Source organism: Xiphias gladius, chromosome 22 (assembly GCF_016859285.1).
Source record: "Xiphias gladius isolate SHS-SW01 ecotype Sanya breed wild chromosome 22, ASM1685928v1, whole genome shotgun sequence".
NCBI lineage: Eukaryota > Metazoa > Chordata > Actinopteri > Istiophoriformes > Xiphiidae > Xiphias > Xiphias gladius.
The window spans coordinates 20,363,467-20,379,599 of NC_053421.1; the positions used below are offsets into that span (position 1 = coordinate 20,363,467).

A 16,133-nucleotide genomic window follows, 5' to 3' on the forward strand; every position below is an offset into this window, starting at 1 on the left:
ACTTATTTTCCAAAGGGGGGATAATATCTATAGATATAGTTATATATCCATTTATTTAGATGTCTCTTTTTTCTCTGTACCTATCCTTTTCATGTTTATTTTCTTTATATGGATAATTATTATCTTGAAATAAATCCCTTTTTTTTAAGTTACTTGAGTCTGCCTTTCGGGTTATGGTGATGATTTGCTCTGGTGTGGAATGAAGATTTTAGATGTAACCTCCTTTCCTATGTCTTTTTTTTTTTTTCCTTTACATTGTTTTTCTTTTCTTTTTTCCCCCCCCCGTCCTCTCTTTGGAAATAGACTATTGGCTTTCTTTTATTCATCAAGGCAGCCGACCTATGGGGGCTCTCACCTCTCCTCATCTCCATCTCATTCGGAAAAGAAACTTCTGACAGGTGCGAGAGGCGGGTTTGATTTTTTAAAAATGCTCTCATCCTTAATGTGTTGTCATCTGGAAAGCAATTTCGTATGATCAAAGTGCGGCTAGTTAGTGCGGTCAATATCCTTTCCAGCAAGCTTCTCATATATCGATAACAAGACAGCAGAGCCTCTCGCCGAGCTGCATTCAGGGCCTCTATGCGCTCTGTGCGCCGATAAACCGGGATACACCCCGCGCGTAAAAAGAGCTATAACCTACATACATGACATTTCAGAAGGATCTAATGTAAATACAGCAAAATTACAAGTCACTTTGGCGATTTTGTGGGAAAATTGTAGCGACAACTCGAGGGGACGAATGAATATCATCAAGTGCGACAAGGTCATTCACAAGTAAGTGCCAAAGACGCACCATTTAAGTGATTATAGGCGTATTAGAGTGATTTTTCTCACACGGGCATCACTTTCTCCCCCTCGCGGACTGCGTTACTGTATGGCAGTAGAGAGTAAATAAGATGATTGATCTGTGGTCTATGGGGCAGCAGTGGTCCCGCGGGGAAAACAACACGACACAAGCCCCGGGACCGGCTCCATTCAGCTGGACCCAAGCGTCTCCTGTCCCCTAGTTCATTTACTGTTATTTCTCTCATTTTTATTCCCAGATTTGAATGAGAAAAAATGGCAACACACACACACACACGCTTATCTGGCGAAGAGGATTTTGCAGCCACCAAGGGAATTAAATTTATTATCTGCTGTTTTTTTTTTTTTCTTTCAGTGACGCTTTCGTGCAGTGAGACACCGGCTTTCCCCCCCCTCCCCTCACCCCTTCCCCCCCTCGCCTCCTCCCTCCCGGGTCGGAACAAGAGCAGCGGCGAAGAAACTCCAGAAAGTCCAGTCCCAGAGACTGTGATCGGGCTTCGGCCTCAGGTGCATCTCTGAGGCGGGGCGACGCGGAGGTCCAGGTGGGTGAACTTCCTCCTCATCTGCATCGTCAGCCGCCCGATGTCTCAGTCTCCATTTGCCTTCCTCGCTGCTTTTCTTTCACACGTGCCTTTATTTGTCTTTTAAAGCCACGCAGACTAAGAAATAACCCAACACATTTTATATTATAGGGAGCTGAAATCACTTAAGGTCAAGGTGTTTTCCAGTGGCAGGAGTCGGGTTGTTGATTTCAAATTGAAGACCACAGCCGTCTAGTTTGTGGAGATAACAACTGGGACACTTGCAGTTTCAGTAGTAAATGTATACATTCTCTAAGAAGGAAATTAACATTTTAAGGATATATTACTGCTTGATATGAAATCTTAGAGACCCTCTCTCAGTGATTATTACTCGGTGACCCACAGGGCAACAGACTAAAAATTAAGAACAAAGACATTTTCATTGATAAGGTACATTGATCGGCCTTGGAGGCTTTTCCAGGGTTTCTTTCTTTGTTTTGTTTTGTTTTGCTTTCCGGACCACATCTTTAATACTCTTGGAAAATGTGTCGGCGGTGAAGCAGCAGAGACCTGTCTGTGAATAATCAAAGGTGTCCGACGCACCATGCAATAGCCCTCGGCCATTACCAATCACATGCAAGATTCCACCCCAGCCAGCCAATGTCTTAACTCTTCCTCTGGCTCCCCTGTTCCCTCCTAATTCTTCCTGTCTGATATTACCCCCTTGGCACACCTTAAAATTTGTGTTTCATTATTCATTATTCAAGACTCATTACTGTTTGCTAGTAGACACACTTCTGCCTGTTACACTCTGAGCCCTATAGGGCAATTGAAGGACTCCTCTGTATCTCCAAGCCTCTGCCCTCCCTCCTGCTCCCTCATCTCCCCCACTCTGCCGTGGCCCTCATACACCTATGTCGTCTCTCGCTGCCACACCTGGTAACTACAAACTTGTACACAACAATAACAGCCAGATGTATCCATCTATCTCTCTATCTAGCCTGTCGGCAGTTAGTGGAGTGGCTGAGAGACTTGCAGGCGTGAAAGGTCAGTTAATCAATGGCGCACAATTTGACAAATCCCAGCGACTCTTATCATCCTCACGGGCGTTTAGGACTGAAAGGAGGACCACCGAGATAAACGCTTAATCCAGACTGCGCTGTGAGAGAGAGAGAGAGGGAGAGAAAGAGCGAGGACAAGCACAGGAGCGCTACAAAGCAGATGGGCATGCAGAGAGGTTGGGAGGTGGGTAGGGTGGCTTTGGAAGAGTTTGGGACTGGAGAGAAGAAAGAAATGGGAGAGAGAAAGAGACATGTAAGTGGCTCAAAGCAAAACTGTAAGGTGAACAAATGTGCCCGCATTTGGAAATGACAGATTCTTCTTTTCTCTGTCCCAATCAAAAGAATGGGCGACTTTGTGGCTCTCAGATCTTTGAATTCGCCTCGGGGCAGACAGGCCATGCACGATGCCTTCTGGGCTGACAGAAATCCTGGTTCACTCTGAGTTACAGCTCTGCTGCTGTGTGTAAAGTTGAGAAAAACCAGAGGAAAACAAAGGTGTATGAGTGGTTGAATTCTCCTGTGGCATGTTAGCCCGCCTGCAGCAGTGTGCAACGAAGAGGAAAATGAGCTTTTGTCCACAAGGCTGGCCTCTTTTTTCCCTCAGTTTTTTGAACTGCAGGGGTTTGGGAGGTGGCACAATTTCTTTGCCCTTATACCCTTAACAAGGATCACCTCAGTATGACATAGCGTCACTTTTTATTTACTGAACTGTAATGCACTTTTTTTATTTCTTGTTGTGGTTTCTGGCTGTAATTCCTTTAAGGGTATAGTTCAAAATGGTGTCATTGTCCACAAAACTGATTTCTTCAGTGTGTGTGTGTGTGTGTGTGTGTGTGTGTGGTGCAAGTGTACTTTCTGCCCATGTGCTTTTTCACATGGGTGCGAGAGAGCTGCTTGAGCAATCACACAGACGGACGCTCATGTCCTTTATCTCCATCTCAATACAAGTTCAGTGTAATTCGATTGAGATTAGTTGCACTGGCATGACAGCAGATCCCTAGTATTGCCAAAGTACTTAGGAGGCAATGACAGGACCACATCGACATGCGCTAACACATACACAACGCCCTGCGACTAGCCAACCTTGTAGAGAGACTAGGACACACACACATACGGAGACTCAAAGTGGAGAATGGAGAAATAGAGTGACAGCCAAGTCAAAGAGGTTTGGGTAAAATCTCAGGATGATGAAGTTAAAGGATGATGGAAAGTTGTTGAAAGAGCGTGAAAAGAAGAGGAGAGAAATTATGAGGGGGCTCGGATGACGAGCAGAGCTGAAGCATGACAGAGTGCGTCCAAAAAGATGAAAGAACAATTGACTCACAGAGAGACTGATGGAGAGAGAGGAGAAAAGAAGGAGGGAGGTGAAATGGAGAAAGAAAAAGGTAGAGGAGGTGATAGAGTGCAAAGCAAAATGAGGTGAGGGATGCCGAAAGAGGAGGAAGGAGAGAGATGGAATGAGCAGGGAGAAAGGGGCCGGGGGCAGAAAAAAGAGAAGACAAGAGATAAAGGGAGCAAAGGAGGGAGGGCAAGAGAGGATAAAATGTATAAGAGTGATGTACGAGAAGAGGGGAGAGGAAGAGATTTACTAGAAGAGAGATTAAGTCAAGTTGTCCCCGGTCAGTCATTAATCGGATTTAAGAGCAATTAAGGTGAGACTGATTCCTTCCTAGAGAGAAAAGAAATAGATGGAGAGGGTGAAGAGAGGGGGGAGAAAAAGAGGAGACAGTGAGGGAAAGAAGAAAAGAGTGATTGAAAGAGAAAAGTGGGAAAATAAAACAGGTGTCTGAACTCTGAATGCCAGTTAGTGGACAAATTAGAAGCAATGCAATACAGAAACACAAACAGGAAACATGTATTTTAAAATTTACACAGTTCTAATATTTTACTACATGCAAAAAAAAAAAAATCCCTTAAAATTAGATCAACATACATATAAGGTAGGAAGACTGTTTAAGGTCAAACAGAAGTTAAGGGGAGAGGTGAGATTGTTTTTCTAATGTAGTATGTACATGGTTTTGCTCACATACTGTTATCCTTTGAATAACGGACGCTCCTTTTTGAACAAACCATGGATTTTCCATGAGATAAGGATCACACCGACGTAGCTCCGGACACTGTTAACAGAAGCTTAATGTGAAAGCAACCAAGCAGAACCTCCAGTTTGCATGTTGGAGCTTTGCTGCCAGTGAGATAAGTCCTGTGAGAGTGGACAGAAGTTGTAAGGCTGAATCTAAGGTGGAAGTTACAGTGGCCGTTTCCGTCTTGTCAACGTGAGACAGTAAAGGGCAGAGAGGAGAAAAAGACAGAATTAGGGAGATGGAGAGTGAAGAACTAAGTGGAAGAATTTCCTTTGAATGAAAATGAAATTAAGCAAATAAGCAATGAGGGTAGCCCCCCCCACCCACCCTCCCCCATCCTCCTCCTTCTCCAGCAAACCACTCCAATCCCAGCCTGGTGTACTCTGTTGTTCCAGATGTGTATCAGAGGTCTCGGGGTCGACAGAGGGGTCCCTCCACTGCTGTAGCATTTCTATGTCTATTGGGAGATGGTGGTCCTGATAGCTCGGCTGTCTGACACGTACACAACAGTACATAAATCAAACGCACACATACACGCACTCACTCCATTTATCTCCCACTCAAGCAGTGAGGTGATAGCAGCCAACTCTGCATAGAGTCAGAGAGAGGGAGAGGTTGTGGTCTGTCTTGTTAAGTGGGAAAGTAATGGGTAGCTTTAAAAAGGTTTACTTCATTTGATGCCATCTCTATTGTTCAGGCCTTTCCAGTGTTTGCGCCTCTTTTGTTTGATGTGTTTGAACAGTATGTAGCACACTCGACTGCGTCCATAATTGCTCTTCCACATAACTACAGGACAACAGTGTGTTATTATGAAACCTGTTAAGGCAAAGAATGGAGCAAATTGAATCCTGAGTTCATAGATTTTGTTGTGCAACATTTTAGGCATCTGAATGGAAATGGTTTTACATAATTTCATTGACTCACATCAATGCTGAATACATCTGTGTCTTAAAAGCAGCTCACCATCATAGTGAAAATGACCTTGTACACATCTATGTATTTTATTTCATTTGTTGTCCTGACTTTTCTCCCATCCAAATTCTCTGTATTTTTCTGTGGTGCATCCATTGCAGTTTCTACAAATCTGTAGCCCATCACAAGTCCCAGATAGAGAGGCCATTTGGCTGCTGTTGACAGGAGGGAGCAGCTATTGACAGGGCCCTGCCGGGGAGGCGTGTCTCAGGTCCCCCTTCCAAAGCATTTGTGGCGTTTAATACACTGTAGCAGTGGTCCTCACAGCCTTCACCCTGCATGCTACTGCCATAGGGATCAATATGCACTGGGTTAGAGAGAAATGGACCATCTGATGCACGCTCAGAAAGGGGGATGAGGGGAAAAGAGTGAGAGAGACAGAAACAGTGGGGATGGGTGGGGTAGCAAGGGATTTAAAGGAAAAAGAGAGGAACAGGGTCGAAAAAGGGGAGAACGTGAGACCAAAAGGAGGAGAAGAGAAGAGAGGAAATGATTAGAGGGAGTTTAAAAGACATGGAGGCAGAGTGCTCCCCAGCACAGAGATAGATAGCAAGGAGAGAAAGTGGTCAGTGGTTGAAAGAGACATTCAGCCGGGAGAGAAAACAGATTGGAGTGAACGGGGATAGACACTGAAAAAGAGGAAGACTCCAGACACCAGGGAGGATACACACAGGAAAGGAAAAAAGACATAAGGGAAGAGAGGAGTGGGAGATAGGAAGGGAGAGGGGGGTAGATGAAAGTAGGGGGGAGAAAAACAGAGAGAGAGAGGGGTGCGGGGGAACGACAAGGAGGAAGGGAGGGGAGGGGGTAAAATTTCCATCAGGTTTTCAATTGGGGCAGATCAATAGTGTATTAGAGCTCACCTTGACCCCATCTCTCCCCCTTCTCCCCGGCCCAGCACACAGGCCAAGCTACTCTCCCTCACAGCAGGGGTTGGAGAGGGGGAGAGATTGCATTATGGCCTCCCTTTCTCAGACCAAAGTGGCAGAAAATGGTACAATAAAAGCAAAAGTGGACAGAAAGAAAGAGGAAAACCAAGTCGTGGCAGGCAGAAACAGAGAAAGTGGGAGACAAGGAGTAGAGTGGAGTGAGCCCGAGGATGTTGACATACTTGTTTGGACGGAGCTCTCTCGGACAGGAAACCGATTGGGTTCCTGGGTGTGTGCACCTAGACATTTGAATCTACTGAACCACACACGAGGACAAGCTAGAACTGACCTGTTGTCCATACAAAACGTGTGGATCCATACGAAGCACAGGTAGCCGGGGATCGAACCACCCTCCTTCCGATTAGTGGACAGCCGGCTCTACTTCCTGAGCCGCAGAAATAATGTAATAGTGCAATCTCTTGATATACTCACAGGGACTGTATAACCTTGATAGTTAGTGGTCTGCATTGCAAAACGCAGCGTCCTCTGGGTTGTATTTCTGCTGTCTGCCGGGGTCATCGTATCTGCATGTAGGAGTGCTCACACACACAATCACACGCACTCATGCGTAAGTCAGATCTCCCAGGACATTTCTAGTTGCTCATTTGTATTTGTGTTTTACTAGTAAGATATTGTTGAAGAATTGTGGGCTTTATGCAATATCTGTGTTACCCTTACCTCATCTATAATCATCGTAAGCCGAGAAAAAAAACAAAAACTTAAAGCTGCATCAAGTCATTTCTGACCACTATGCCCCAGACCTACAGAAACACCAGATATATCAGCCCAATATCCTAGGAACTACATCCATATCCAATCCATATCCATTAGGCACATAACAATACAAGTCCAATTCCCTTTAAGTATTAAGGCAGGAAGTAAAGGTGGGGAGATTGGGTTGCTGGATGGGTGTGTAGCACATCTGACTTGTAGCAGGACACCAGAGTTTGGGTCCCTTTGCATTTTTAGTAACCGTAACTGTGATCTTTCACTAGAGGGAATCATACATTAGTTTCCATGCCAACACGCTGTAGAAAGAAGTAATTTAAAAAAAAAAAAAAAAAAGGTGGTTTTGGACTATTAAAAAATGCTGTCATCTGACTTATTCTGTTTTGCTTAAACATCCAGCAGACACAAGAGAAGCACAAGCATCACAGTGGAATTATGTTTATAGGTACACGCTAAATGCTAGTCTAATTTTCACTACCATTGGGCCCTACCAACTTCTGAGAAAAATATTTTAATCTTTAACTTGCTCAGTTGCTCGTCTTCTTCATCAGCTACTTGTTTACTTTCATTTCCTGCCATTTTATGCTAGCCAGGTAGTGTACATTCACATTTTTCCAAGTTCATTAGATGGAAATTGGTTTATATGGTTGTATTTTGGGGTTTGCTGAGAGCTGTGGGACTCAACAATGCAGTCTATTTGTGGAGCGGAGAAAGAAAACGTAACAAAACTGGCTGTTGGATCTCTAGCAACTTTAACACTCCACATTCACCTGATTCAATGTTGATGTCAAAACTATAATCCCACAATAAAGTTACCACAGTTTTTTTGTAGTTTTTTCTGATGAAACTAAAAATTCAGCACTCCCAACACCTAGGTGTATCATTGTCTACAGGATTTGATGTGAAAACTTCTGCTTTTTGTAGAATTTCCTTTGACCTGCTGTGAGAATAAGTGGCGCACAAACACAGACATGGAGGTATAAGGCTGATAGGACACCCTCCATCACTGGAGGACAGCAAAACGTGAAGCTGTTTGAAAGAGGCAGGGGGCAGAGGGAGCGCGTTGATGGGGGGAGAGGTTGAATAAAAAAAAATTGATCTGGGAATTTAGCATTTAGACACAGTTTACAAAGCGATATAGAGGGGAGGCACAGGAGCAGAGGGGACCTTGCGGGGGAAGGACACTTAACTTTACAATAGGTCAGCTCTGCCTATTTGAATAACTGTAACCCTGACATCCTGCCTTGTGTGCTGCTCCATGCACATACCCCAAAAAATAAACACAAAATACGATTCTCAGATTCTCCTCAATGATCCATCTATGGACGAGCGTGTGATCTAGCTGTTTAGACAGGAGCTTGTTTGTAAAAGCGCAAACCTACTAGCAGCACCATCCTCATCTCTTCTCCACATTTCCTAATGCTGTTCCTATTGTCACCCATCCACACTCCGGTGCACATGCACAGCCCAAGATGCCCGACAACAACACACAAATGCGCGCGCGCACACACACAGATGCACCCTATCTCAGACACACACACAGTAACACACAAACTCTGTCCCACTCGCTGAGGGGGAGAAAAGGAAAGAAAAAAGGAGAGAAAAAAGAAATCGATCGCCGGGGATAGCGGTGCGCGTCGGAGGATCGTATCTTGTCAAAATAATATATTACCCTCATCCCCGCCTGATCGATGCGGTGGATTAGGGATGGAGGGCTCCCTCTCTCCCCTCCTCTCTTTCCCCCTCTTCCTCCTCGGTGCTTGGTGCAGTTTAATATTTACCTCCGTGAAAGAGCGGCCGCGACGGCTCTCAGCCCTAATTGATTCCGACACATGGAGCTCTGTGCTCAGGCTGAGGATGAGAGAGGGAGGGCAGGCTGGAATGCAGAGGGAGAGGTGAGGAAGAAAGAAAAAGGAAAGAAAGAAAGAAAGAAAGAGAGTGAGGGAGGAAGTGAGGGAAGGGGAAGCAACCAAAGGGTGAGACAATAGTGGAAACAGCAGAATAGTGGAAAATGTGATGAATGCATATGCTTATTTCAGCAGGGGAGACAAAAGATATCCATAAGAAAGGGTGAAATAAGCTGTAGGAAGGAGGGGAAAGGCAAAAGTGAAAAGGCCAAGGTAAAGTATTCAGTTCAAAGAAGTGGATGGATAAAGTTTACAGGGGTGATGGAAAGACAGTGACAGATGAACTAAAACCCAGGGAGGAAAATCGCGGGAGGTCAGAGGAAATATAGATGAAAAAGTGTAAGATGGGCTGAGGAGAGCCAGAGGTAGAGAGGAATAGAAATGTATGTAGCACAAATAGGGGGGAGAGGGGTGACTGGAATGGATAGCGGAGAGGAAATGAATCAGGAAGAATGAGGGAAACAGCGAGGAGTAGATGGAAATGGGACAGCACGCGGAAACGGCTGCGGGAGAGCAGGAAGAGAAACAGGAGGGATGAGGGCCGAGGAGAGCAAATGAGAGGGGATTAAGAGAGCGACTTGAAGATGGATAGAAACGGAGAAGTGAAACATGACGGGTGGAGTGTAGAGCGCCAATAAAAAGGCGAGAACGGGGAGGAAAGAAATAGGGGGATGATGGAAAAAAGAGCCTGGCGCATAGGTGACAGAATGATATCAGGTGGGATAGACAGAAAACAGGAGTGATAGCGGAGCGAGAGGCGGGAGGGTAGAGAGGGACCATATTTTCCGTTGAAGGAACTGGCCTGTCATGCTGTTCCGCCAGCGCAGAGCGGCTCTATAAAATACAGGGAGCAGGCAGGTCGTGTCAGGTGACTTATGTGTATATCTAGGCTTTGTCAATATTTCTTTCTGTCTTCCTTCCTCTGTGCTCCCCCCCATTGCTCCCTTGCTCTCGCACTCTGTTTTTCCAACTCCAGTTGTGCGCCCGCCGCCTCTCCCTCTCCTTCTATGTGTGTGTTAGTCCCAGTTAAGTGCTCACTTCTTCCTCACAGAAGCATTGTTTGCCTCTGTTCCAGTTATCTCTATCAAGTGGGCGCAGCTACACAAGAGGTGTAAGTTTTAGAAGTCCCCTTGTGCCTTTGAGCGTTCGCTCACGCGCCAAACGCGACTGTGGCACAACGACTTGAGGACTTGGCAGGATTATATCCCCCAATGATTCTTTATTATGAGACAATACGGGCAGGTCGACGAGCCTTGCAGTTAAATTGACATCACTGAAAAAGCGCCAACACAAATATTCTCATTGATGTTCATGGTAGAAGGTCTGTCTCCAGCCCCAAAAACAGTGAGACGGCCATTGGAGTTTCACATCTATTGCACCTTCAGTCCCTGTTTTTCAGTTTCTCTTCTGCATGAGTGCATGTATGAATGAAGTGCAGAAGCACCGGGTGGTAGGCTGATTTATTCATGTGGTCCCAGGGAGGATTGCACCTCCTCTTCCTCATTTGGCATGGTTTAGTATCCTGAGCACAGGCCTGCGGAGACCCAGGTCCATGGGGGGGCCAGGCATCCTGCTGATAAACTGCCCTCGTCTAGAACTGGTGGACACACACAAATTACCCTGCTCTACATTTCATGTATATTCATTAAGAAAACACGTTAAAACTTCTCTGAGCAGTTCTGTCTTGCCAAACCTGTGAGGTTGCTGCCTTGCTGCCTTTATTTTCTGCCTAGATTTTTTTTTTTTTTTAAACTGAGGGCTAGATCCCTTGTAACTTAAGCAGCGTACCCCCAGTTTGAGTCCAGGTGAGACCTTGTCTTGAAATTTGTATTACGAGAGAGAAGGGAATACATTTTGGCTGACACTTTCTATAAACATCTCGGAGAAATGTATAGAAACACTGCTTGACTTCACCACAGATTGCGATATAGATCTATTTTGAGTTGCCATCGTGGGTCCATGACAACCGAGTGTCACCGTGGAAACAGAGAGAGGAAAAGAGATACAGGACAGAGAAGTTGCACCCGACTGAAACAGAACTTATTTATTTTTACTGAATAAGCCGAAAATTTCCAATCCACCTCCATGACTTCCTCTGTCTTCTCTGTTCTATTCTTTCTTTTTACCCCCCCCTCCCCTTTGTCACTGTGTCTGTTCTTTATTTACACCTCTCCCCAGCTCTCTGCAGTGGCTCAGAGAGCGGTAACAGAAGTGTCACTTGTCATTATTGGTCTAATTCAGTAATCCGTCATCGTGCACTCACTGTATGCAGCGCATTATACGCCGGCACAGCAGGTGTACTACGCACTGAGGTGGAGATTCGATTTGACACGCATACACAGGCGAGAGGGCCGACGGGGGCCAGAACAGACGGGAACTGAGAGTGTGTGTGTGTGTGTGTGTGTGTGTGTGTTTGTGTGCGTACATTTGTTTGACTGTATGTGTGCCTGTATAAAAGAGAATGGAAGAGGGAAACACAGATAGAAAGACGGAGAGATTGAATTTTGGCGTTTTTGTGTGTGTGCATGTCTGTGTGTCTGTGAGCACATGGATATATTAGTTTGTATTGTGGTTTCAATGGGAAGGCAGCAGTCCAAGATGTCTCTGTACTGGGAAGAGACGTCAGAGACCGGACAGACGGAGACAGCACAAAGAATATAGACAGAGAAGAAATTACAAATGATAGCAAATATGGAAACAGTCATAACAGATGATAGAGGAGTCATTTTAAAAAGCACATTTTCATGGCGTCCGTATATTCATTCATTTAAAATCTGAACTCGTCGAACTTGGTGTTTGGTGTGTCTTGTTTGTGTTTGACATATTACACTTTATGTGTCTGTCTATGTGTTGAACATGTTTCATGACCCGTAGCGCCACGAAACCCAGTAAACAACCAACAGGGAAAGTAAAGCTGTCTGAAAACAAGATAATAGTACAATACAGTGCAAAACAATGCTGTTTTAAATATGGTGTGAAGTTGTTTTGATTCTTGACATTTGTGGTTTATTTTTACTCAGTTCTCTGGACTATACAGTTTTTTCTGTAACGGTATATAGTTTTATAAAGTATTCCATTATGAATTTGTTGTTTGTTTATTTTAGAAACTTTTGGAAGAACTGAATAATTTATAAAAATGACTAAAAGATGTTATTAATAGAATGTTATAATTAATTACTAAATTGCTAAATACAGTCAATTCTATCTGATCCATAAAATTAGCTTTGAAAAGCTGTTGAAATTTAACTTTTTCTCATGGGAATAGTTTATTTTGTCTTTATTTTTAACTTAAAATCTACCTGGGCCACATTTTTTTCCAACATTTTTGCCTTTATTTGACAGCTCTAATAGAGAGACGTCATAACAAGGGACAAGCAATGACATGCGACGAAGGTCCGCAAGCAGATTTGATCCAGGAACATTGCAGTTATATGCCCCTACACTTTATTATTAGATCATATTCACATCATTGTGCCACATATATCCAGTTATAATGGACTAAAGGGACAGACAGTGAAAAAGTAATAACAGACAGCCTATGTGTGTATGTAACAGGAAGTCTATAACAAAAAACTAGAACTAGCTGCCTGGTTTTACAATCCACATGGAGGCAAACTGAAAAAGTTAAAAAGTCTCCCAGATCTCGGATATTTTCTCCAGGACTCCGTAATGTGAATTTATGGATCCCACCAGAGCTATGTTTAGAAGTGTTTGGACTCCCCCATCAATCCCGATTATTTCTTAGGTAACTCTCTTCCCCCTAGATTATAACCCAATACTGGACTGATATCGATATTTGAGAGTTTAAATAATCTGTTACCAATGTATCAGCCAGTGCATGTAACATAAACATATAATCCTTATACAGATCCCTTTAGATTTGTTTTCATTGTGACCCGAGATATTCACTGAGCAGAATATTTTACAGTTGAAAAATCTACTTGTCGCTGCTCTCTGCTGGACAAACTACAGTATGTAATGCAACGCCGCTTCTAAAGTACCTCACACCTAGTGTTGCGTTTCGGTGCTGCGATTTCTCGTTGCCTTTCAGTCAACATATACTACACATCGATACTGCAGTAGGCCGATATCAACGTGGAAGGATTATCAGTCTTCTGCTACTCTAGAAATCTGGTTATGCTAGCTGTTATAGGACACTGACATTAATGCGAATCTTGCACTGTGCATGCTGATTCGTACGGTTCAATGTTCAACCACTCCAACCTACTTGGTGGTGTGATTTTTTTTTTTTAAATCCAATCCAACCAGGCTTCGGGCGCCATCCCACCACTGGTGTCAGGCTTACGTCCAGGACCTCGTAATGACTTCATCCTCTCATTTCAAAGATTTTTTTAGGTTAATCATTCATACTTATTGTTACCTGTCCTGGTGTCACCATGAAATTTGGTTCCATTTGAAGGGTGACATTTTGTCGTGCAAAGGCTTTTTTTTTTTTTCTTGGGCCTGCTGTATGACACTAATCAATCACGGTACATTTCTGGAAATTCGGAGACTTGGAAGACGAACGGGCTTGCAGTTTGACCTCCATTATGGATGGCACCTCTGAGCAGAAGCAGTCACTGGCTGCACTCTACTCTCAAAAGTCAACGCTTAGCAGGTTTGAAACTCAACAAAGCTACAGTTTTCCCACGTCACATGATATTGACTTCATACATTGTGGTAGGGTGATCGCCGCTCAAAAATAAATGGCTCAGTTGAGAACAATTGCAAAGCAAAAAACATTTTTATGCAATAGTGTCAATCTCACTTTCCTCGGGATTCCCGAGGGCGTCGGCAGCACTGCACACTGGGCAGGAGAGTTTTCTTGTTTGAACCGGTGTGAGAGGAATGGGGTTTAAGGTTTGTGATGGTGGAGCTTCCCCTTCTCTCTTTATCAACGGCAATTTGTATGTGAGCGCTCACCTCTGTAGTCCCGGTGGGCACGGCGGATTTCATCAAGTTCTTAACCCCACAAGGCTACAAATCCGGTTACCACTGTAAGTATTTTAAACTGTTTAAACTATCAAAATGCTCCATGCTGAGTCCCAAGCCGTGTTTGAGTCACACCCAGACCACACTGAACCAGATGACTCTAACTGCATTTACTTTACTTTTTTCCCCTTATTTTATTTTTGCTTCATATAACACCTGCCATTTCCACCGGTTTATCAAACTCCAGCTCTAAGCAGACTCCAAGGGGATTCAGCACTATTGGTTTGTGATAGACTCGAGTTTTTCCTGTTGGATTTATCGACTCGTTTTCATTCCTTTTTTCATTAAGAACAAGTTAGCAGAATACGAGTCATTTTTATGTAATTTGACTATCCTCCAAATTTTTATCTTTGGATTTCTACAATAGGATTTGTGTATCAGTGTTGAATCCCCTGAATGACTTGTTGTATTATAGCCTGATCCTCATTAAGGTTATTTTAATATTAATAATAACCTTTTAGGCTTTAATTCTATCATATTTGTAGGTATATAATTGTAATTAACCATTATAGGCCTAAATTTTAGATGTGTCACGAGTCCAAAATATAAAAATGGCTCACAGGTGAATTAACGTTACATAGAAGTGTAGTGAAACTTAAAACGACCGTTGTTTTTTATCCCCTCAAGAAAATATTTCGGAGTTCAGATGAGTGCCACGGGCCAGTTATTAGATGAAGAAAGACGCAGAGAGATTGTTCAACGAGAGGAGCCCTCGGCTCACCCGGACAGGCCGAGCAACATGAGGGACAGCCGCTCCTGTCAGAAGCTCCATCGCGAGTCCTCGTCCTCCACCGCACTACCTCTGAACTATCTCTCAGACGTCGCTGTAACTCAGCCTGGCCTCATCAAACCGTTCCGTCCTTTCTCACTAGAGAGAGGCGGCACTGGTGGGTTGGGGGGGGGGGGGGGTCGGTGTGTATCATTCAACTCTCTATGCCCGAGTCATAAACAACCTGCGACGGGCTATCGCGATGCGTTCCGGCAGCAACGCGGAAAGCGGCCGAGCGTCACCGCTCAACAGCTGGAGGCGAAACATGCGTAAAAGTGAGGCGAACTTTGAAGCGAGAGTCAGTTATGGAGGCGCTTTAACGTTCGTCGCACGGGCCTTTCGGACTCTGACCGCACCTTCACCTGGTGTCGTCTCGTTACTTCTTTGCATTTCCTACGCGCAAGGACGAACGGAAAATTGGGCGAGTCACAGTTTTAACTTTAGAAAATCAGTTTAACCTGCGGTTTTTGTTGGCTTATTACATACAGACATAACTGTATTTAAAAAAACAAAACCAAAAAAATAACCCAAAACATAAATAGATGTTCTGCTTATAGGGGGAAAGAAAATCTCACTAATTGATTCTTTAGCTTATTGTCAGAGACCTACAATTGATTTTATCGTATGGCGGTTGCTTGCCTGATGCTCATCACCGACTGGAGGTTTATTTTCCATAATATGATCAGAGTCAGTCAATACGACTCAATAAACCCCCCCATATCATCCTGCATCACAGCAGTGATTAAAATATTCCTAACAGTGGAGCTGTACTCGGAAATCAGTTTTTCCACTTTATGGTGTGATATTTTTCTCACTTGTTCTATAATATGTATATAAACGCCAGTAAAAACGTCATTAGTAGTCTGCACATACGTTGATCCTATAATGACAAGGATCATCTTGTTGCTTCATTTTTATTTAATACCTAATTTGCATTCAAGTATCCTGAAAATGAATGGCGAGCCTACAGATTACAAGACCAACAATGCCGACCTGTAATTATTCGGTTAATAACAAACATAATTGTAAAGAAAAAAAAAAAGAGGTGAGCAAGGGAGAGGAGAGAAAGGGGTCGAGAGGAGGGAGGAAAGAAGTAAAAAAAAGTTGAAAAAGGAGGAAGGAAGAGGAGTGGGCAGGGGGGAGAGGAGGGAAGTTAGGAAGGAGCGATGGAAGGAAAGTGTTTGAATTATTATCCTGTATTTGCTTGAGTGGATGTGAGACAGAGAGCAGAGGGTGATATGGCGAGTGGGGGGCGCCGGGAGGAGTGAGAGAGATAGAAAGGGGGGAGACAGGGAAGGAGGGAGGGGAGGGCTGATGATGAATGGATGGAGACCGGGGATGAGAGACGGAGCAGCATGAAAGAGTGTA

At 44.1% G+C, this 16,133-nt stretch overlaps 1 protein-coding gene across 1 annotated transcript in view; it reads left to right on the plus strand.

Annotated features, from left to right (window-relative positions):
• Positions 1-1,323: 1,323 nt before the first annotated feature.
• Positions 1,324-16,133, plus strand: part of erfl1 (Ets2 repressor factor like 1) — a 37,270-nt gene continuing 22,460 nt past the window's right edge. Inside the window, exon 1 of the mRNA XM_040118590.1 lies at positions 1,324-1,346. The gene's annotated coding sequence lies outside the window, so the exon portion shown is untranslated. The remainder of the gene's footprint in view (positions 1,347-16,133) is intronic.